The 20,504-nt window shown below is 50.7% G+C and overlaps 1 long non-coding RNA gene across 2 annotated transcripts; it reads right to left on the bottom strand.

The window, feature by feature from the left end:
- Positions 1–8,389: 8,389 nt before the first annotated feature.
- On the bottom strand, positions 8,390–14,263 carry LOC122700663. 2 transcript variants are annotated; one of them, XR_006342857.1, is made up of 3 exons: positions 13,788–14,263; positions 12,682–12,766; positions 8,390–12,321 (listed from the first exon to the last, which is right to left on the bottom strand). It is a non-coding gene; the product is annotated as an uncharacterized LOC122700663 (long non-coding RNA). The 2 variants fall into 2 exon arrangements; XR_006342856.1 differs by having other exon boundaries at positions 8,390–12,256.
- Positions 14,264–20,504: the final 6,241 nt, after the last annotated feature.

Raw genomic sequence — 20,504 nt, 5'->3', positions numbered from 1 at the left:
TGTCCGCTTTCCTCCGTGTTCACCCGCTCCCCACAGCTCTCTGCCCACAGCCCTGCTCCCATCGGGTCCTCCAGGTCGGGCAGTGAGCACAGAGACGGGCAGGTTCTGGGCGGAACTGGGTTCCCTCGCTCCTAAATTCCTGTGTTAGAGTCCTAACCCCTGGGCCTCAGAATGTGATGGTGTTTTGTGATTGGGCTCTTTAAGGAGGTCATTAAAGTGAAAATGAGGTGGGGTGGACGTGTGTGAAGTGTGCTAAGTCGCTTCAATTGTGTCTGACTCTGTGCGACCCCATGGACTGCAGCCCGCCAGGCTCCTCTGTCCGTGGGATTCTCCAGGCAAGGATACTGGAGTGGGTTGCCAGGCCCTCCTCCAGGGGATCTTCCCGACCCAGGGATCGAACCTTTTCTCTTATGTCTCCTGCCTTGGGGGGTAGAGTTCTTTACCACATGCACCCCCTGGGAAGCCCATTAGAGTGGATGCTAACCCAATATGTCCGGCGTCATGATGAGAAGAGAGAATTAGGATTTTGAAACCTGCAGAGAGAAGGCCCTGTGAAGACATGGACGGGCGTCTGTGAGCCAAGGAGAGAGGCCTGAAATAAGCCCTTCTCTTCCAGCGCTGAGGAGGCGCTAACCCTGTGGACACCCCGATTTTGAGGCTCCCAAGCTGAGAAAACACATCTGCATAGCTGAAGCTGCCCAGTCGGTAGGCCTGGTAGCCCGAGCAGACTCCCAGAGGGCGACGGTGACAGGCGGGGCGAGCACCGGGGCTGCGGGCCACTGCCCTGCCCCTGGGGCTGGGAAAGCCGCCTGCACTCTCTGCCCCTGGGACACCAAGGACAGAGAAAGACAGTGGCTCCGGGGGCAGACGGGCTCTGTCCTCCACCCGCACTGGGGGTGGCTGAGCGAAGCCCAAGACCTCCAACCAGGCTGGCGTCAGGCTGCTTCTGGCTTCGCGCCCTGACCCCCGGCCGTGTGACTTTGCAGAAGTCACCCCCAGCGCCTCGCCTGCCTTAGTACTCCGCAGTGTCCCCACTTGCACGGGGTTGTTGCGGAGATGAGATTCGCGCTGAGGACGGTGCCTGCCCGAGTCAGTGCTGTGTGCGCGCCAGTGAGCGTTAGGACGGCTTCCCTCTGACAGCCGCACTAAAATGGCAGGAATGTTCCTGACCTCCTGGGATTAGGCTGGGGCTGAAATCTGACATTTCAGGCTGTTTCAGGCTGCCAGGCAGGAAAGAATCCTCAGATGTTAGCAGCTGAATTATTAACCCAGTGCAGGTCCCAGTTCTGCCAGCCACTTGAGAGGTGGGTAACCTCCGGGTCTTGGGGTGCCTGTCTGTAAAATGGCTGAGCTGGCTCTTCATGCCCCGAACCAGCCTCACAGAGCCGTTGTGAAACGCAGAGGAGGCAACGGTTGTGAAATCGCTTTGTAAAATTAAAGACTCATGTCCGTGGGAATATGTGCCCCTAACACACATAATAAGAGCTAACATTTAAATGTTCACCATTATCTGGCATTCTTCTAAGTGTCTTCCACCTATTTCTCATTTAGTCTTTACAAGAACTCTATGAGCTGGGCGCTATGATCCCCTATTTTGTAGGCAAGAAAGATGACCAGTAAGGGGTGGTGCTGCAGTTTGCATCCAAACGTGGGTGCTCATACCTTTCATCAGAGGGCAGAGCTGTCCAGTAGAACATTCTGTGATGATGGAGATGTTTCAGACCTGCCCCGTTCACTAGAGCAGTCCTCCTGAGCGCTTACAAGTAGCTAGTGTGACAGAGAAACTAAAATTTTAATCTAATATATTTTTTTAGGCTTTTGGGATCTTAGTTCCCCAACCAGGGACAGAACCCACACCTGGTAGGGTGGAGGCGAGGACTCTTACCCACTGGACCACCAGGGAAGCCCCTAATTTAATTTTAATTAATTAAAATGAAAGTGGCCCTTGTAACCCGTGTGGGCACGTGGGTCCTGCGCCGCATGGGCGCAGCACGCAGGCTGTAGCGCCTCCTAACTGAGGCGCCAAAGCTGAACTTCAGACAGCCTGCCGGTGAGAGCCGGGAGAGTCTGCCGATTCTCACGGCCGCTAAGCCCGGTAGCTGAGGCTGCGACTACTGCTCCTGGCTTTCACCCCAGGCTTCCAGCCAGTCCCGACTCTTCCTTGCTGGACCCACAGGGGCAGGCTGTCCACTCCCCAGAGAGGACAAAGGTCCATTTTCGGCGGGAGGGACCAGACCTCCTGCTTCTCCCTGATGGGAGGTGCTGGGGGAGGTGCCTGGCCTCCCCCCGCACCCCTGGTCCTCACAGACCAGCAGCTGTGACTGCTTCCCCACCCCGCGACCCTCCATCTCCACCCCCCCCCCCCTCACCCCCCAAGAGAAGAGCCGGAGACACGCTCCTGCACTCCCGCTCGGAGTTGGAAGCCGAGCTGGCTGGCGCTCAAGGCTTAATTAGCTGAAATAACTGTGAATAATCATCTTTAAAATGAGAGTGGTTAAGGCTCAGGCCGCGCTGCTTCTGATCATTCAGCGGCCCCGCGGGAGCATCACGTTGCCGGCTCAGTCGTGCCAAGTCCGCCAGGCTGCGCGGGATGACCGGGGAGCCCCGTGGAAGCATGTCTCTGCCCTCTCTGCCCTGATGCGAGAGGCGAGGCTCAGGGTCTTGGGCGGGGGCGGGGGGGGGGGGGGGAGGGCGGCCTGGCTCTGCGCTAGCGAGATGGAGACCACACCCAAGCAAGGCGGTAGTGAGGGGTCGGGGAGATGGTGGCAACCGGGAAGATTCTCTTGGAGAACGCCCATTAGATGGGCTGCACGGACGTCACGGACAAGGACACTCTAGTCTTGCTGCCGAGTGGCCGTGGACCTGGTTCTTCCTGCCTCTGAGCCTGTTTTCTTCTCTGGAAAACCCGGGACACCCGCTTCTAAAGGTGGTCCTGCAGCAGTAACCACGCATGCCTCCACGCAACGCCTGCACACCGCAGATGGTCAGCAAAAACTGACTTGCCCTCTTTTTTGGTTTTCCCTTTCTTTCTGCTGCATCTTGGAAAGTATTCCTAGTGCAAGATAAGAGGGCAGGGCTTGGTCAGGAGCTTGAAAGAAGCTGATGTTCCAGAAGCGAGCTCTCCCCTAACAACCACCGACACTCTCTGAGGCAGGTGGGTGTCACGGCAAGCTGGGACCTCCAGGTTTCAGACCAGAGCAGAAGAGGCCGTGAGTGACACCCTGGTGCAGACAGGTCATGTATGTTCTGCTCCACAGCCAGCCCTCCAGAGCCAGCAGATCATGTTTCAGACTAGATCAGGTCGGACCACAGGAGACTGCCGTGTTTCTAGGTCAAAAGTTGGTTGAACTTAAAGTCTTGTAAGATAACTAAGACTTGACTTTGAGTCTCTAGCAAGCAACCTGATGTTTCTGCATGCCTGTTTAAGGACAAGACAAAATCCACAAATCTTTTAATAATGAGACTTAACTAGCTCTGCAAAACACAACAGAGACAGACCACCAGGCAGGATATAACTAAGTGCCAAGCTGTTTGTGAGCACGTGACTGCTACAGGAGTTGAGAGGAGGGGCAGAGTGCCCTGGAGTAGGTGGGGTAGTGGGCAGGTTGGCAGAAGGAAGTAGGTCTGAGTTGTGTCTGGAAGGATGGTTAGCCGCTGAAATAAGCAGTAAGGGGTGGAAATGATGCTCTGGGCAGAGAGAAGTGATGTGACCAAAGTCTGGGACTCTGAGAATCACCAGGGCATGGAGACCAGGACTGGTGAACATTTCTGCACTCAGCACAATCCCCAGGAAAGAGTGGGTACCACTATTTCCTATATTTCCTATATTGGGTAAAAGAATGAATGCATGAAAAAATGAAAAGCATGTGGAGATGAGTGAGCAAATTTAGCTGTTCTGGGGGTAGTGGGAGATAAAGTTGTAAAGACTGATTGTGAAGGGTTCTGAATACAGACAGAGGAGTCTGGGTATTATGCTGAGGAAACAGGATTCTCCGACTATGAATTCAGCACATACATGTGTGTTCTCTCAGGTTCTAGAGGTCAGAGAAAAGCCATCTAGGATCTCAAGATTTGCTGATTTTAAGTTGACGTGGTCCTGGAAAACAGAGGCTGTTCTGTGTTAGTGTGGGTAAATTGATTATGTTGCAGTAACAAATGACCTTAGGATTCCAGTGGCTTAGAGCAACAAAGATTTATCTCTTGGTCACTTCACAGTTTCAGTCACCATAGCATTGTGTGTGTGTGTGTGTGTGTGTGTGTGTGTGTGTGTTCGCACGCTCAGGAGGGTCTGATTCTTTGCAGCCCCACAGACTGTAGCCCACCAGACTCTTCTGTCCATGGGATTCTCCAGGCAAGAATACTGGAGAGGGTTGCCATTCTCTCCTCCAGGGGATCGCCCCGAACCAGGGATCAGACCCAGGTCTCCTGCGTTGTCGGGCAGGTTCTTCACCACGAATGCCACCTGGGGTGCCCACTATAGCACGGTGTGTTAAGCCGCTTCAGCCGGGTCCGTCTTTGTGCGACCCCATGGACTGTAGCCCGCTAGGCGCCTCTGTCCATGGGATTCTCCAGGCAAGAATACCTGAGAGGGTTGCCATGCCCTGCTCCACGGGCTCTCCCTGACCCAGGGATGGAACCCCCACCTCTTACATCTCCTGCATTGACAGGCAGGTTCTTCACCACCAGAGCCCCCTGGGAAGCCCACTGTGGCATTATTGCCTTAATGGTTTTTCACTCCAAAATCAGCTGATGGGGCAGCCCTATGTTAGGGACATTACTACGCTTATAATAGAAGAAAAGTAATGCATGGTAAACCACATTCTGGGTCTAAGAGCTTCTGCCTAGAAGTGACACATTTCCTTGACTAAAGCAAACCCTGTTACCCAGCCAGATGGCAGTGGGGTGGGGAGGCACAATTCTCCCTTCCCAGAAAGCCAGCAGTAACTGTTTCTGAACAGCAAAATCACCCCAGACCCTCCCGAAATTTTGTGTAAAGTAAGGGTAGGTAGGCTAGGGAGATAGGGAGATGCATAGATAGTAGGGAGATAGGTGGTCTGACCGGAGGATTCTTTCTTGAGTTAACCTAAGTCTAAGCTTTACACTCTTTCCCTCTAGCTATACATAAGTCATTTTTAGGCTAGGGTCGCCGATCTGGGCCCAGATCTGGATGGATGAGTTTTCTTTAGGGAGTAGGATAATTTGGGGGAGGGGCAATGCAAAATGCAAATGCGGAGCCCCTTGTTCAAAAATTATTGAGAATTTCAAGACCGGGACTGTAAAGCAGCTGGCCAAGCATGGAGCTCCTTTCAGCGTGCGTGCCGTGCAGCGGGATGGGGTGTCTGCCCAGGACGATGGGCCTGTGTGTGGGTGCCCGTGGTTCAGAACATTCCGGTGGCTAGCACTTCCCTCCCCTCCTCTTCTTCCTTTTAAAAATGCTTCATTAATTTACTTCTTGGCTTCGGCACACGGCATGTGGGAGCTTAGTTACCCGATCAGGGATCGAGCCTTCACCCCTTGCCCTGGAAGTGCAGTCTTTCCTTTCCTGAACTGTTTATTTTGTTCCGGGGTGTAGCCGACCAGCAGTGCTGTGATGGTTTCAGACCAGTGAAGGGGTTCAGCCGGACGGACACACACGTGTCTGCTCTCCCCGCAGGAAGGGCAGCGTCCTAGTTGCTGGACCATCAGGGGAGTCCTGTCTCTGCTTTCCACTCTGAATCCCTCCTCCCCTTGGGGCGCCTCCCCACTCGCTGCTTCTCAGATCTGAGTAAGCTTGTCCATGGCTCCCTGGCCGGATCACCACTTCCCTCCACCCCCTAAGAAGCGCCTGTGCTCGAGAAGCTCTCGAACTGTGTGAGGACCACAGTGAGCTGCAGGGAAGGGGAATTGGGTGTCCCAGCAGTCCTTGTCTCCCGTCCACGACGGCGCTTCTGACCCTCTCCATTCTCCTCAGGCCTCTGTCTTCCGGTTCACTGGCAGACGAGAGCAGCCATCTTCCCAAAGCTCTGACCTCCCGACGGCTCACCCGGCAGACGAGACCGGCCATCTTCTCAAACCTCTGACCTCCGGACGTGTGCATCCACCCCAACCCTCTGAGGAACCAGGGTCCAGCCTCCCACCTCAGCCTTGGACCCCTCCCCTATTAATTATCTTTAACCCTTTTTGCCTTCATCTGTTTTACTTTCTTTCAACGGGATCCTTCCTATTGACTTTTATTTTTAAAATAACAGCTTAAAAAAAAGTTTAAAAAAAATATAATTCATATACTATACAATTTACCTATTTAAGTGTACAACTGAATAATTCTTAGTGTATTCAGTTATGCAATCATCATTACAGTTTTTTTTTTTAAGAAACTTAATTTTTTTTTTCTTCCAGTTTAACTGAGATATAATTGCCATACAGCATTATATAAATGTAAGGCATTCCCTGGTAGCTCAGCTGTTAAAGAATCCGCCTGCAAAGCAGGAGAACCCAGTCTGATTCCTGGGTTGGCAAGATCCTCTGGAGGAGGGCATGACAACCCACTCAAGTATTCTTGCCTGGAGAATCCCATGGACAGAAGAGCTGGGTGGGCTACAGTCCATGGGGTCACAAAGAGTTGGACATGAGTGAGCGACTAAACACAGTAGATATGGTGTAAGAGTTTAGTGAATATTCATCATCTTATATAGATATTGATGCAACATTAAAGAAATAGAAAAAATGTGAGTCTGATCTCTTTTTCGATGAGTTCTTTTGTTTATTTGGGTCACTGATTGGTTTTGAAGTATGATCAACCTACAGCAGTATATTTCTTCCTGTTACACAACATAGTGATCAGTTTTACTTTAATTTTTATTTTTTCTGATTCTGCAGATGAAATTCATTTTACAGAAGAGACTATTTAGAATGAGAACAAATCACAACAGATTACAAAATTTAAAAAGATGGCAAATGCTACAAAGTTACAAAATCCAGAAAAGTAACACTGCAACCCATTTTAGAACATTTCATCACCCTGAAAAAACTCTCATACCCATTAGCAATTATTTCCCTTTTTACCTCCCCTGCCCCACAGCCCTAGGCAACCACTGATATATTTTGTTTCTACCAATTTGCCTATTCTGGACATTTTAAGGGAATGGATGCATATCCCTTGTGATTCTTCCTTACTGACTTCTTCCAAGTAGTAAACAGCAGCTTTCATTCTTAATGCTTTAAACAACCAGCTTCTTGTACCAGGTACCGTTGTGCTTAGTTGCTCAGTTGAGCCTGACTCTTTGCAAGTGCATGGCCTGCAGCCTGCCAGGCTCCTCTGTCCATGAGGATTCTCCAGGCAAGAATACTGGAGTGAGTCGCCATGCCTTCCTCCTCCAGGGATCGAACCGGGGTCTTCTGCATTGCAGGCAGATTCTTTACCAGTGAGCTACCAGGGATTTAATACTTCATTATTAAAAAATTGCCAAATAATATTCCATTGTATGGCTATACCACATTTTACTTGATGGGTATTTCGGTTGTTTTGACTTTTTGGTCATTATGAACAATACCTGAATGAACATTTGTGTACGTGTTTTTGTGTGGAAATATATTTTCATTTCTGCCAGGTACATGCTGAGGAGTGGAATTGCTGGGCCATATGGTAACCTGGAAGGAAAGTTATGACCAACCTAGATAGCATATTAAAAAGCAGAGACATTACTCTGCCAACAAAGGTCCATCTAGTCAAGGCTATGGTTGTTCCAGTGGTCATGTATGGATGTGAAAGTTGGACTGTGAAGAAAGCTGAGTGCTGAAAAATTGATGCTTTTGAACTATGGTGTTGGAGAAGCTCTTGAGAGTCCCTTGGACTGCAAAGAGATCCAACCAGTCCATCCTGAAGGAGATCAGTCCTGGGTGTTCATTGGAAGGACTGATGCTGAAGCTGAAACTCCAATACTTTGGCCACCTCATGAGAAGAGCTGACTCATTGCAAAAGACCCTGATGCTGGGAAAGATTGAGGGCAGGAGGAGAAGGGGACGACAGAGGATGCGATGGCTGGATGGCATCACTGACTCGATGGACATGAGTTTGAGTAAACTCTGGCAGTTGGTGATGGACGGGGAGGCCTGGCGTGCTGGGGTTCATGGGGTCGCAAAGAGTCGGACACGACTGTGACTGAACTGAACTGAACTGATGGTAACTCTAGGCATTCTCTGGTCACTCAGCCATAAGGAATCCACCTGCAATGCAGGAGACACAGGTTCAATCCCTAGGTTGGCAAGATCCCCTGGAGAAGGGAATGGTAACCCACTCTGGTATTCTTGCCTGAAGAATCCCCGAGGAGCCTGGTAGGCCACAGTCCACAGAGTCACAAAGTCGGACACAACTGAAGTGACTTAGCACGCATGCACATGGTAACTCTATCATTAATTTTGAGGAACTGCCAGATAGTTTTCCAAAGTGGCTGCATTATTTTACATTCCCACCAGCAGTGCGTGAGGTTTTCAATTTCTCTACATCCTTGCCAACACTTGTTATCATCTCCCTTTTTGATTACAGCCCTCCTTGTGAGTGTGAAATGGTATCTCATTGTGGTTTTGCTTTGCATTTTCTTGATGGATAATGAGGTTGATTATCTTTCCACGTGGTTATTGGCCATTTCTATATCTTCTTTGGAAAAATGCCTGTGAAGATCCTTTGCCAGTTTTTAATTGGGTCATTTATCTTTCCATTATTGAGTTGTAATAGTTCTTTATTATATTCTAGATACAAGCCTCTTATTGGCAATATGACTACAAACATTTTCTCCTGTTCTAGGGGTTGTCTTTTTGCTTTCTTGATGGTGGTTTTTTTTTTCATGGATAAAAACATGCAAGGAAGTTTTAAATTTTGCATGAAACCCAATTTACCCATTTTGGGGCTTTGTTGATGTTGCAGTCTGTGCTTTGGTGTCATAGTAAGAAACTGTTGCCTAATCCAAGGTCATGAGATTTACTCCTACGTTTTCTATGAACAACGTCATAGATTTAGCTCTTAGATTTAGATATTGGCCCATTGTGACTTGGCTTCCCGGGTGGCTCAGTGGTAAAGACTCCTTGTGCCAATGTAGGAGATGCAGGAGGTGGGAATTTAAACCCTGGGTTGGGAAGATCCCCAGGAGGAGGAAATGGCAAACCCATTCCAGTATTCTTGCCTGGAAAATCCCATGGACAGAGGAGCCTGGTGGGCTGCCGTCCCTGGAGTCACAGAGGTGGACACAACGGAAGCAACTGCGCACGCATGCGTGCACACACTGCTGTGAGTTCATTTTCTATCGGGCCTAAGATAAGGATTCAACAGCATTCCTTTGTACCATTCTCTAGCACTATTTGTTGAAAAGGTTTTTCTTTCTCCATTGAATTGTCTTGGCACGCTTGCCAAAAATCAATTGACTGTACATGTGAGGGTTTATTCATGGAGGCTGTATTCTACCCACTGAAATAAATGTCAGTGCTGTCTGTCTTTATGGAGCTCTCCATTTCTTACTGCCTTTCCTCTGGGGTGAAATCTCTGAAGTCTTTCTCCAGAGCTGGGGGCAGGGACCGTGGTCCACTTTTTCAGAGGACACTCTTGATTTATGAGCAGGGCACTGAGCAGAGAGGGTGGTCTCGAGTCTTCTCAGCTCGCCTTTCTTTTTTCCATGTAAGTTTATTTATAAACTTTTTGGCTGTGCTGGTCTTTGATGCCACTGCCGCTTTTTCTCCAGGTGTGGGGAGCGGGGACCACTCTCTAGTTGCAGTGCACAGGCCTCTCTCATTGAGGCGGCTTCTCTTGTTGCAGAGCACAGGCTCTGGGGCACTCAGGGTCCAGTCATCTCAGTACGTGGGCTCTGTTGCTGTGGCTCGGAGGCTCTAGAGCGCAGGCTCAGTAGTTGTGGTACACAGGCTTAGTGGCTCTGTGGAAAGCAGAATGTTCCCAGACCAGGGATTGAACCTATGTCCCCACATTGGCAGGCGGATTCTTATCCACTCCATCACCAGGGAAGTCCTCCGGTTGCCTCTCTTGACGTGAACTCGGGTGAGGGCAGTCAGGGTCCCCCTCTTCTTGGCTGGCAGTGCCTGGCATGGAGCCTCTCTCCGATCATGATGAAGACTTGCTGGGGGTAAGTGCACCCTGATATTTTGATTGCCTTTGCCAAGAGTGGCTCAGCGGGAAAGAATCTGCCTGAAGTCACAGGAAATGCCTGGGTCATCCCTGGGTCATGCATCTCCTGGAGGAGAGCAAGGCAACCCACGCCAGTATTCTTGCCTGGAGAATCCCACGGACAGAGGAGCCTGACGGGCTACGGTCCACGGGGTCGCAGAGTCGGACGACTGAAGTGATTTAGCACGATCGCATAGGCCAGGAGTTTTGCTTCTACAACTTGGAGTTTGGGGAAATGAGAAACGACAGTTGTTTGCCTTTCACAGTGAAACAGTTTACACCTTGACTGGGAACTAAGGGGGTAGGAGGGCTCATGTTTTAAGCACAGCTGTTCAGATTGGAGCTGCCGTTGTTTTGTTGAGACGTGGAGAGAGGGAATGTGTTATAGTTCAAGTCTCACAGATGCTTACTGTTCTCCATGAGATTTAGTTCTTGAATAACTGTTTCTTCACTTGCTGTCCTCCTGTAGGACAACTCCCAGGGACTTGAAGTAGCTGGGTTTAGTAACTGTCATTAGTTAAGCTTCTTTCCTGGGGGGCTGGCAGAACCCCTCACCCTGTAATCTGGGAAGTCCCCACTGGCTTTTAAACTCAAGTTTTTGCCACTAAAGAAAAAAAAGCTCCATCCGGCTCCAATCGCTGCTCTGATTCTTTTTGCTTTCCCCGCCAAAGTTCTAGTAAAAGTTTTGGACATTTCCAACTTTCTCCTCAGCGACTTTAAACAGGTTTTCCATGCCCATTTGTCCTGAAGGAGCAGCTTATTTCTAAGGTCAGCAGGGATTTCCACGTCTCTGTGTCCGTCAGGTATTTTTCTCTCATCTTAGTCCATCTGTCAGCAGCATCCCACCATCATCAACTGTTCCCTCCTCCTTGAACTGTCCTCTGCTCCTGGATGCGGTGACAGGACACCCACGTGGACCACCTCCTTCCCCTCCTCTGCAGGTGCGTTCCTCTCTGCCCGCCACTGAGAGGGGTCCTCAAGGCCCCGGCCTGGACTCTGCCTTCATTTTCAGTTGCTGAGAAACAAAGGACCCTCAAACTCAGCAGCTTAGAGAGCAGGCTTTCATGATCCGCTTCCCTGGGTCAGGAGTCTGCCTCTTGTACAGCTAGGTGTCTCCTGGCAGGAATCTCACCAGCCGTGAAGATATTGCCTGGAGCTGAGTCATCACCCGAAATCTCCACCAAGACCATAGAAGCTGCTTTCGGTCTCCTCCACGTGGTTATTGGCAGGAGTCGTCTTTTCACAGGATGTTGGACGGAGGGTGTCAGGCTCCCATTGGCTGTTGGTCAGAGGTCTCCCTGGGTCCTTGCCATGTGGGTCCATCTATAGGGCAGCTTGCACCATGGTGGGCATCCCTCAAACCAAGTGACTGGAGGAAAGGACAGCCAAGGTGGAAGCCAGACTTTGTAATCTAATCCTGGCAAGGACAACCCATCACTTTTACTATCCTTTGTTTTTTAGAAGCAAGCCAGTAGCTCCAGCCCACATTTAAGAGATATTGTTTGTATGCTAAGTCACCTCAGTCATGTCTGTGATGCTATGGACTGTAGCCCACCAGGCTCCGCTGTCCACGGGCTTCTCCAGGCAAGAATACCGGAGTGGGTTGCCATGCCCTCCTCCAGGTGATCTTCCTAACCCAGGGATCGAACCCGTGTCTCTTATGTCTCCGGTACTGACAGGTTCTTTACAGGGAGGTGGAGATTATACCGTGGCCATCCTAGCAGCTGCCTGCCACAGGCTCCCTTCTCTTCTCCCTGCACCTTGGATGCGTTTAAACTTTAATTACCAGCCACACGAGAGAGGGAGATGACTTACAAACTCATATTTGCAGTCGAAACCTCCTTTCTGAGTTCCAGGTTCATGTCTGACTGATCAGCTGCCATTTCACTTGGATCTCTCAAAGGCTACTCAAATATAGACTGTCTGAAGCTGGACTCCTGGGCTTCCCCCAGATCTGGCCTTCCTCCTCTCTGTCCTACCTGCGGGTTACAGTGCAGGCCGAGCTGTGAGACGGAGAGGCAGGCGAGCAGCTCAGTTCTCCTCCAGGAGCGGCCCAGTTGCTTCCCACTCCCGCAGATGTTGTCTTCCTCCACCCGCTCAAAGCTGACTCACCTGGGCCATCGTGTTCCAGACCAAGGGCGGGGGGAGGGTGAAGAAAGTGAAGAGTTGGCAATTTCCTTTTCAAAAGATGCAGAAATAGAGACAGACATAGAGAACAAACGTGTGGCCACCAAGGGCAGAAGAGGGGGTGGGATGAATTAGGAGGCTGGGACTGGCATATATACGCTGTGAAGTTGCTCAGTTGTGTCCGACTCTTGCGGACCCCGTGGACTGTAGCCCGCCAGACTCCTCTGTCCATGGGATTCGCCAGGCAAGAGTACTGGAGTGGGTGCCATTTCCTTCTCCAGGACATCTTCCCGACCCAAGAACTGAATCCGGGTCTCCCTCATTGTAGGCAGACGCTTTACAGTCTGAGTCACCAGTGAAGCCCACATGTACACTACTATAAATAAAACAGATGACTGATGAGAACCTACCGGATAACAGGGGCCACCCTACTCAGGGCTCTGCGGTGACCCAACAGGGAGGGGATCTGTGTGCGCGTCCGGCTGACTGACTTTCCTGTACAACGAAAATAAAACTACTTTGTAAAGCAACTATACTCCCATAAAAATAATAATAATAATAAAAAAAGATGTGACCCAGAAAAAGCGTATCACGTCTGCTTCTGTCCCGTGGATGCGTCCAGAGGCTGCACCTTGGGAGTGGGCTGTAGCGGGGGAGGCTGGGCGCCCCAGCTCTAGTCTTGCAGCTGCGTCCCCAGTTACAGTTTGCGGGGTTATATTACCGCGTGAGGAAAGCTGAGCACCGAAGAACTGATGCTTTTGAACTGTGGTGTTGGATAAGACTCTTGAGAGGCCCTTGGACTGCAAGGAGATCCAACCAGTCCATCCTAAAGGAGGTCAGTCCTGGGTGTTCATTGGAAGGACTGATGCTGAAGCTGAAACTCCAATACTTTGGCCACCTCATGAGAAGAGCTGACTCACTGCAAAAGACCCTGATGCTGGGAAAGATTGAGGGCAGGAGGAGAAGGGGACGACAGAGGATGAGATGGCTGGATGGCATCACTGACTCGATGGACATGAGTTTGAGTAAATTCTGGGAGCTGGTGATGGACAGGGAGGCCTGGCGTGCTGGGCTTCATGGGGTCGCAAAGAGTCGGACACGACTGAGCGAATGAACTGAACTGAACTGATTACCGCTTAGACTGAGGTCCCCTAGGAGAAAAGTCTGAGGCAGGGGACTTCTGCGGTCTTAATAAATTTCATTAGGGAATAAAATCCCAGAGAGAAGATAGAAGTACGTAATAAGAAGTAAGTAGAAGTAAGTGATAAGTGATAGAATATCACTTATCCTATTAAATTCTAATAAGGGATATAAGTAAGTAATAAGAAGCGTGAGGCAGGAAGAAGGGAACGTTAAGAAGACGATGCACATTATGAACTGGCCCACATGGAGCAAGACTTCTCTGAGTTATATAAACTTCCTGCGCAGACCAGCCCTCTGGGAGAGAATGCCGGAAGAATTTTTCCACTGGCTTCGGTCTCCCAGCGGTCAAAAGTTGGTCCCCTAGGGTGCTCACCCTTTTGTTTTTCTGCCTCGGAATTCGAGGACTCCAGGCAGCGGCCATGTCAACAGGAAGCCCCAGCGTGGGCGGGGAGGAGGCGTGGTCTGCGCCGGCGGTCGGAGCCGTCCGCCCGTCCGCCGGTCCGCCCGTCCGCCGGTCCGCCGGTCCGCCGGTCCGCCCGTCCGCCCGTCCGCCGGTCCGCCGGTCCGCCCGTCCGCCGGTCCGTCCCGCCAGCGGTGCCTGCAGCCCCTTCAGAGCCCTGGCAGAGCTGGAGCCAAAGGGAGAGGGGCCCGAGGGGGTCTGAAGTGGCCCATACGGGGACTCGATGCAGTCACGGGAGGAAGGAGAAAAGAGATCCTGGGGTTCACGTCCCACTTCCTGCCACACCCCGTTTCCATGAATGACACCCCTATTCATTCAGTTCCAGCAAGAGAGAAACCTGAGAGGCGCCCTGACAGCGCCCTTGTCCTTAGACCTGCTTCTGATCCCACTTGTCTCCGCAATCTACTCGCTTCTCTCCATTCGGACCCCCGTGCTGTTAATCAAGGCTCCTCTCATCTTCTCTGGGGACAAGCATCACTTAATTGAACTCCTTCCTATCCATTTCCCACATACAACCGAAGCAGGTTTTTGTAACACCCACTGGATCTTGTCACACACCCTGCTAACTTCAGCCCTTTGACAGCTTTCCGGGGCTTGGAGGACAAAGATGAACCGCCTCCAGGTGGCCCACAAAACCGTGTGTGCCCTGGCTCCTGGCCCCTCGTGGGACACGCTCCGCATTGCCTTCTGTTCTAGTCTCACCCGCTGACTTCTGGCTTCAGCTCTCTGAATCTCCAGGCTGCCATAGGACCTTTGCACATGCTCTGCCCAGTGCTGGCCAGCCTTTTCTCCTATCTGCCTTCTCATCTTGATGCTCCCAGAGAAGTTACTCTTTTCTCAGGGAAGTCTTTCTTAATTCTTATATGTATATATATATCTCCAGTCCTGGATTCCCCAAGAGGCAGGCTGAGTATGTATTTTGTATTTCAGGTGTTAGTGAAACACGGTCACTCCTAATTTTTTGTAAGATGCTCATTTCAAAGAAGTCATCATGGGAAAGACAAGACTTTTGAAATTTCACTCTTCTTATCTGTTTTTTGTTTGTTTGCTTTGTTTTGGCCGTGCTGCAGACTTGCAGGGTCTCAGTTCCCCAGAGACTGAACATGCACCCTCAGCAGTGAAAGCATGGAGTCTTAACCATCAGACCACCAGGGAATCCCCCAATACTTATCTTTTGATTCTGCTTGTTTTTATTCCACATTGGTTGTGGGGACTTCCCTGGCACTCCAGTGGTTAGGACTTCATCTTCCAGTGCAAGGGGTGCGGGTTCAATCCCTGGGTGAGGTGCAAAGATCTCATATGCCTCTCGGCGGTAAAACCAAACATAAAACAGAAGCAATACTGTGTGTGCGTGCTCAGCTGTGTCCAACTCTTCACAATCCCATGGACTATAGAAGCAAGTCAGTAGGTCCAGCCCATGTTTAAGAGGTGTTGTTTGCATGCTGAGTCACTTCAGTCGTGTCAGACTCTTTGTGACCCCATGGCCTGTAGCCCACCAGGTTCCTCTGTCCATGGAATTTTCCAGGCAAGAGTACTGGAGTGGGTTGCCATTTTCTACTCCAGGGGACTTTCCTGACCCAAGGATTGAACCTATATCTCTTGCATCTCCTGCATTGGCAGGTGAATTCTTTACCACTGTGCCACCTGGGAAGCCCAAGTAACAACTTCAATAAAGGCTTAAAAAATGGTCCACATCACAAAATCTTAAAAAAAGTGATTGTGGAGGAGGTCATAATCTTTTCAGTACTTAAAGCCTCAAGGAATCAGGATGTAAACTCTGGCTGTGGAAATAATTCTCCTTCCACTTTTGCAGGTTTGCTTTTTTACATCATTAGTTAGAAATCTGTCGGTTAGACAGATTAATCTGACAGTTAGAAATCTGTCTCCCCCACAAGCCTCTGTCTTTTTTTGTCCTTCCTTCCTTTCTTTCTCTCTTTTCGTCCCTCCATTTTCCTTCCTTCTTTTCTTTCTTTCTTTCTGTCTTTTCCAAAAGCTCGGCATCTCTACATCGATGCCATGTCAAATCCTGCAGACAGAGGTGTGAGTGAAGTGCAGAGGGTGAGCGTTACAGCTTTGCCAGGTAAGGGAGACACACCGGGCTCCTGCTTCCGAAGACTGTGTGTCCCCAGGCTCCCGGTCTTCTGAAGGCAGAGGCCTTGACACTGTTCTGGCTCACAAGTGAACTTAGTGTAGCATCTCCCACGGAGGAGAAGCCCAGGAAACCTTTGCTGAGTGAGTCTCGAGAGCCCAGAACTCCAGCCTGGCTTGGTCACCCACGAGCTTTGTCCCACACCTGTCTGTGCTGAAGATCACTCCTCATCTGAGCGGCTGGGGCCCGAGAAACGGGGAAAGGTATTTCTAGAAAGAGGAAAAGAGGAAGGCATGCACACCTGTTGAGATGTCATTAATTAAATCTCTATGTGGCTAAGACTGGAATAGCTAAGAGGGGTTATGAAAAGTGAAGTGAAAGTTGCTCAGTTGTGTCTGACTTTTTGTGACCCCATGGACTCCATGGAATTCTCCAGGCCAAACACTGGAGTGGGTAGCCTATCCCTTCTCCAGAGGATCTTCCTGACCCAGGAATTGAATTGGGGTCTCCTGCATTGCAGGCGGATTCTTTACCAGCCGAGCTAGAGGGGTTATGGGTAAAGAATGTTTCTAGATTCACACTTCTTTCTTGGGCCCACTCGATTGTGCTTCTGCCTGTCTTTTCATGCTACAAGTTAGTGGGTGTAATAGGAGAGGTTTCAGTACAAATTTGATGAAGAGAGAAGATCCTGATCAATTCTCAGTTACATTCTCCTAAAGGCTGGATGGGTCATGTAGGCTGAGTGGAGGCTGGCATTGCTGTTCTGTGAGTAGCCACAAGGTGGCGCTGGGTGCCCAGCCATGAGACTTGCCTCAGGACTAAACCTTCAACCTTTTTCAAGTGACAGTTTATTTAACCAAGATTCCTTAGTCTCTTTCCAGTCCACAATTTTCTTTAACGAAACAGAGTTATGCTTTTACTTTTCATGTGTATCTTCAGAGAATGACATGCTTGTTGAAGAGTCATAAATAATATCGAGGATGATTCAATGTCTCTGGGTTTTATGCAGGCATCTTCCAGAGAGAAAATGATAGGAACATTTCCTTTCCTATATGGGAGTCATAAAATGATATTGGATAATTGCAGCGCAATATAACCACATTTCAGCAAAGAACGCATAGCTCAAAACTCTGAGCTGCGTGTCGGGGCCTAGCACTTGACTCTCCAGGAGACTGAAGGCCTGGGCTGAGCTGTAAGACATGGTCAAGCCTGGAATCATCAGCTGGTTTGACTGTGAGTTCTCTTTGCTGGGCTTTCCAGGTGGCACTCGTGCTAAAGAATCCGCTTGCCAATGCAGGAGACACAGGAGATGCGGGTTCGATCCCTGGGTCAGACAGATCCCCCTGGAGGAGGAATTGGAAACCCGCTCCAGTGTTCTTGCCTGGAGAATCCCATGGACAGAGGAGCCTGGTGGGCTACCGTCGGTGGGTTGCAAAGAGTCCAACATGACTTAGCCACTGAGCTTGCAGGCACCTCTTTGCTAAGGATTCTTAGCACAGCCCCAGAGTTGGAAGATTCTGGCGTTGGCAATTCCAAGATTACTTGGGAGCTTAGAGGAAGGACAGGTCTGCCTTTCCTGAGCCCCGGGGGGGCTCAGCGGGTGGAGTCTCTGCCCAGCGGCAGGGCCAGAAGTCAGGCGGGCTCAGAGGAAGGTGGAGGCTGAGTTCCAGCTCTGTCCACCAGAGGGCAGCATGGCACAGCCGTCTGGGGCTTTGCCGCTGCCCGCCGGGCCCCAGCAACCCGTAACTCAGGGGTCGCTCTGCACTCCTGTGCGGCGCTGCACGGTCCCCAGTGCTCACGTCCATCTCCCCAAACAGCCCTGGGCCCCCGCAGTCACAAAGGTGGGAGACGCTGGAGCACCTGCCTCGGGCCTTCCTGGCAAAGATCGCAGCCCTTGGATACCTGTGGCACCCCTGGAGCTGATGGGAAAGTCATCAGCGGAGCCCTGTGGCGTCCAAACAGGGACCCGTCTGTGCTCACACCCAGCAGCTGACTGTCCCACTGGCAGCTCCCGAAGCCGTGGGCAGGTAGCTCAGCTACCTCTCCTGGCCTGAAAAACTAAGACAGTGTCATTAAAAAAGAACAAGGAAAAAAAAATATGACTTTATAGGTTGTTCCAAAAAGGAGAACTTCACAGACTCTTATCAGTTCAGTTCAGTTCAGTTGCTCCGTCGTGTCCGACTCTGCGACCCCATGGACTGCAGCACGCCAGGCCTCCCTGTCCATCACCAACTCCCAGAGTCTACCCAAACCCATGTCCATCCAACCATCTCATCGTCCCCTTCTCCTCCTGCCCCCAATCCCTCCCAGCATCAGGGTCTTTTCCAATGAGTCAGCTCTTCACATCAGGTGGCCAAAGTACTGGAGTTTCAGCTTCAGCATCAGTCCTTCCAATGAACACCCAGGACTGATCTCCTTTAGGATGGACTGGTTGCATCTCCTTGCAGTCCAAGGGACTCTCAAGAGTCTTCTCCAACACCACAGTTCAAAAGCATCAATTCTCTAGCACATAGCCTTTTTCTTTTTTTAATGAATTTTTAAACATTTTGTGAAATTACACTGGGAAGAGCATTTCCGTGTGTGGGCCGTGCCTGACGCGCTTTATTAATTGCTTTGGTTGATAAGTTTCACCTACTACTAGCGGTTGCATTTGTGTGGTGCTTAAGAAGAGAAGTCCTTCCCTCTCAAATCTACCTGTGGCCAAAAAATCCCCGAGTCCTCTCCATAGGCCAGGCCTGGGTCCAGACAGCTGCCTCTGTTTCCTAACAAGCATCTCTATTCTGACACCCCTCAAAGATGCCTTCATCTCTTTTTAATTATGTGTTTTTATTCATTTGTTATTATTATTATTTTTGGCCGTGCCGTGTGGCTTGTGGGATCTTAGTTCCCCGAGCAAGGATCGCACCCAGGCCTCCTGCATTGGGGTGAAGACTTAACCACTGGACCACCTGGAAGGTCTCCAGAGTGACCATCCTAAAGCTTGGATCTGGTCCTCTTAGCTCAGCCCTACCCCATAGGGGTAATAATAGGAATAATAGGAACGACAGATGTACTTTTACTTTCTCCAATAGTCACACTAAAAAAGTGACGGAAATGAGTGAAGTTCATTTTACTGCAGACTTTATTTGCCTCAATGTATCCAAAGCATCAGTTGATGTGCAATCAATGTAAAAGTTTACCAATGCGCTATCTGACATGGCATTTTTATTTATTCATCAGCAGCTCCACTTGGCATTTGGGACATTTGTTCCCTGGCCAGGGATTGAACCCACGTTTTCTGAATTGGAAGGGCAGAGCCTTAACCACTGGACCACAGGGAGGTCCCTGTTACATTGTATTTTATCCTGCAACTTATCCCCATTCACCCTGGCCACCCTTCAAGTGCTTGATAGCGACTGTGGTGAGTGGGTAATGCACCGGTCCAGCTCTTTAGTGTCTCTTTTTTATTTTGTTTTATTTGGCCATGCCCCTTGACTTTTGGGATCTTAGTTCCCCGAGCAGGGATTGAACCCAGGCCCCTGGCAGTGAGCGCAGTGAGAGTCCTATCCTCTGGACTGCCAGGGAATTCCTCGATGTCTCTGTAATGGCAGTACGTGGTGGCTGGCTTTCCCAGCCTTATCTGTCTTTAGCCCCAAGACATTTGCTGCTCTTTCTTTCGCATCTCTGTACTTCTGCCCACGTCTTTCTGCCTCTCTGGCATTGTCTCCAAGTACCTGATCGCTACTGTCTTGCGGAACCTCATACCAACCCTGTGAGGTAGACACTACAATGATTCCCATTGTACAGACGGGAAAACTGAGGCTTGAAATGACTGGGCGGCTCACCCAATGGCCACACAGCACGACTGGTGAGCGGCAGCTCTGGGCTCTGAACCACTCTGCTCCACTGAAGGAGGCCTGTGGGTGGAGCAGGGGTGCTCCAGATGGGACTGGAATGCGCTTCCAGGGCAGCAGTGAGGGTCTGGTCAGCAGAGGTATTCAAGAAGCCACTGAATGATGGCCCTTGGACCGGGGTGCCGTGGAGGACGTTTCTGCACATTACCTACACGCCGCAGTCGCTATCAAGCACTCGAAAGCTGGCCAGGGCGAATGAGGTTGAGCTGCGGGTATAAAATACAACATGAGGAGGACTGCTCTCCCTGCAGTGTGGGGCGCATGTGGCTTCTGTGTAACAGACGGAGGATGTGAAGCCGCAACCTAGACTCCAGGGTTGGGGCAGGGCGGCAGGCTGACGGCGCTCTGAGCAGCTCTGAGACCCTGGGATGCCTTCCCGCCCTGGGACAGGGGGATGGACTGCAGGCAGCCTGGATGGGCAGGGCTAGCTCGGGCTCTGGCCCGGGGTGGGGGGGAAGCCTTGACTTCCTCGTCAGTGCCTCGAGGCTCCCGTCTCTGATTGCGTTGGTCTCTCCCCTGGAAGGCCGGGCCACACATCCTCCCATTGTCAGCGCTGGTCCGGCACCTCTGTTAGTTTAGACTCACTGTAAACATTTTTGGCAACACCGGGCGGCTCTCCTGCAGGCTGATGGAGCGGGGTGTGAGTGG

The sequence above is a fragment of the Cervus elaphus genome, chromosome 1 (genome assembly GCF_910594005.1).
Source record: "Cervus elaphus chromosome 1, mCerEla1.1, whole genome shotgun sequence".
NCBI lineage: Eukaryota > Metazoa > Chordata > Mammalia > Artiodactyla > Cervidae > Cervus > Cervus elaphus.
The sequence above is the reverse complement of the archived record's forward strand: the minus strand, read 5'-3'. Positions and strand labels throughout refer to the sequence as shown.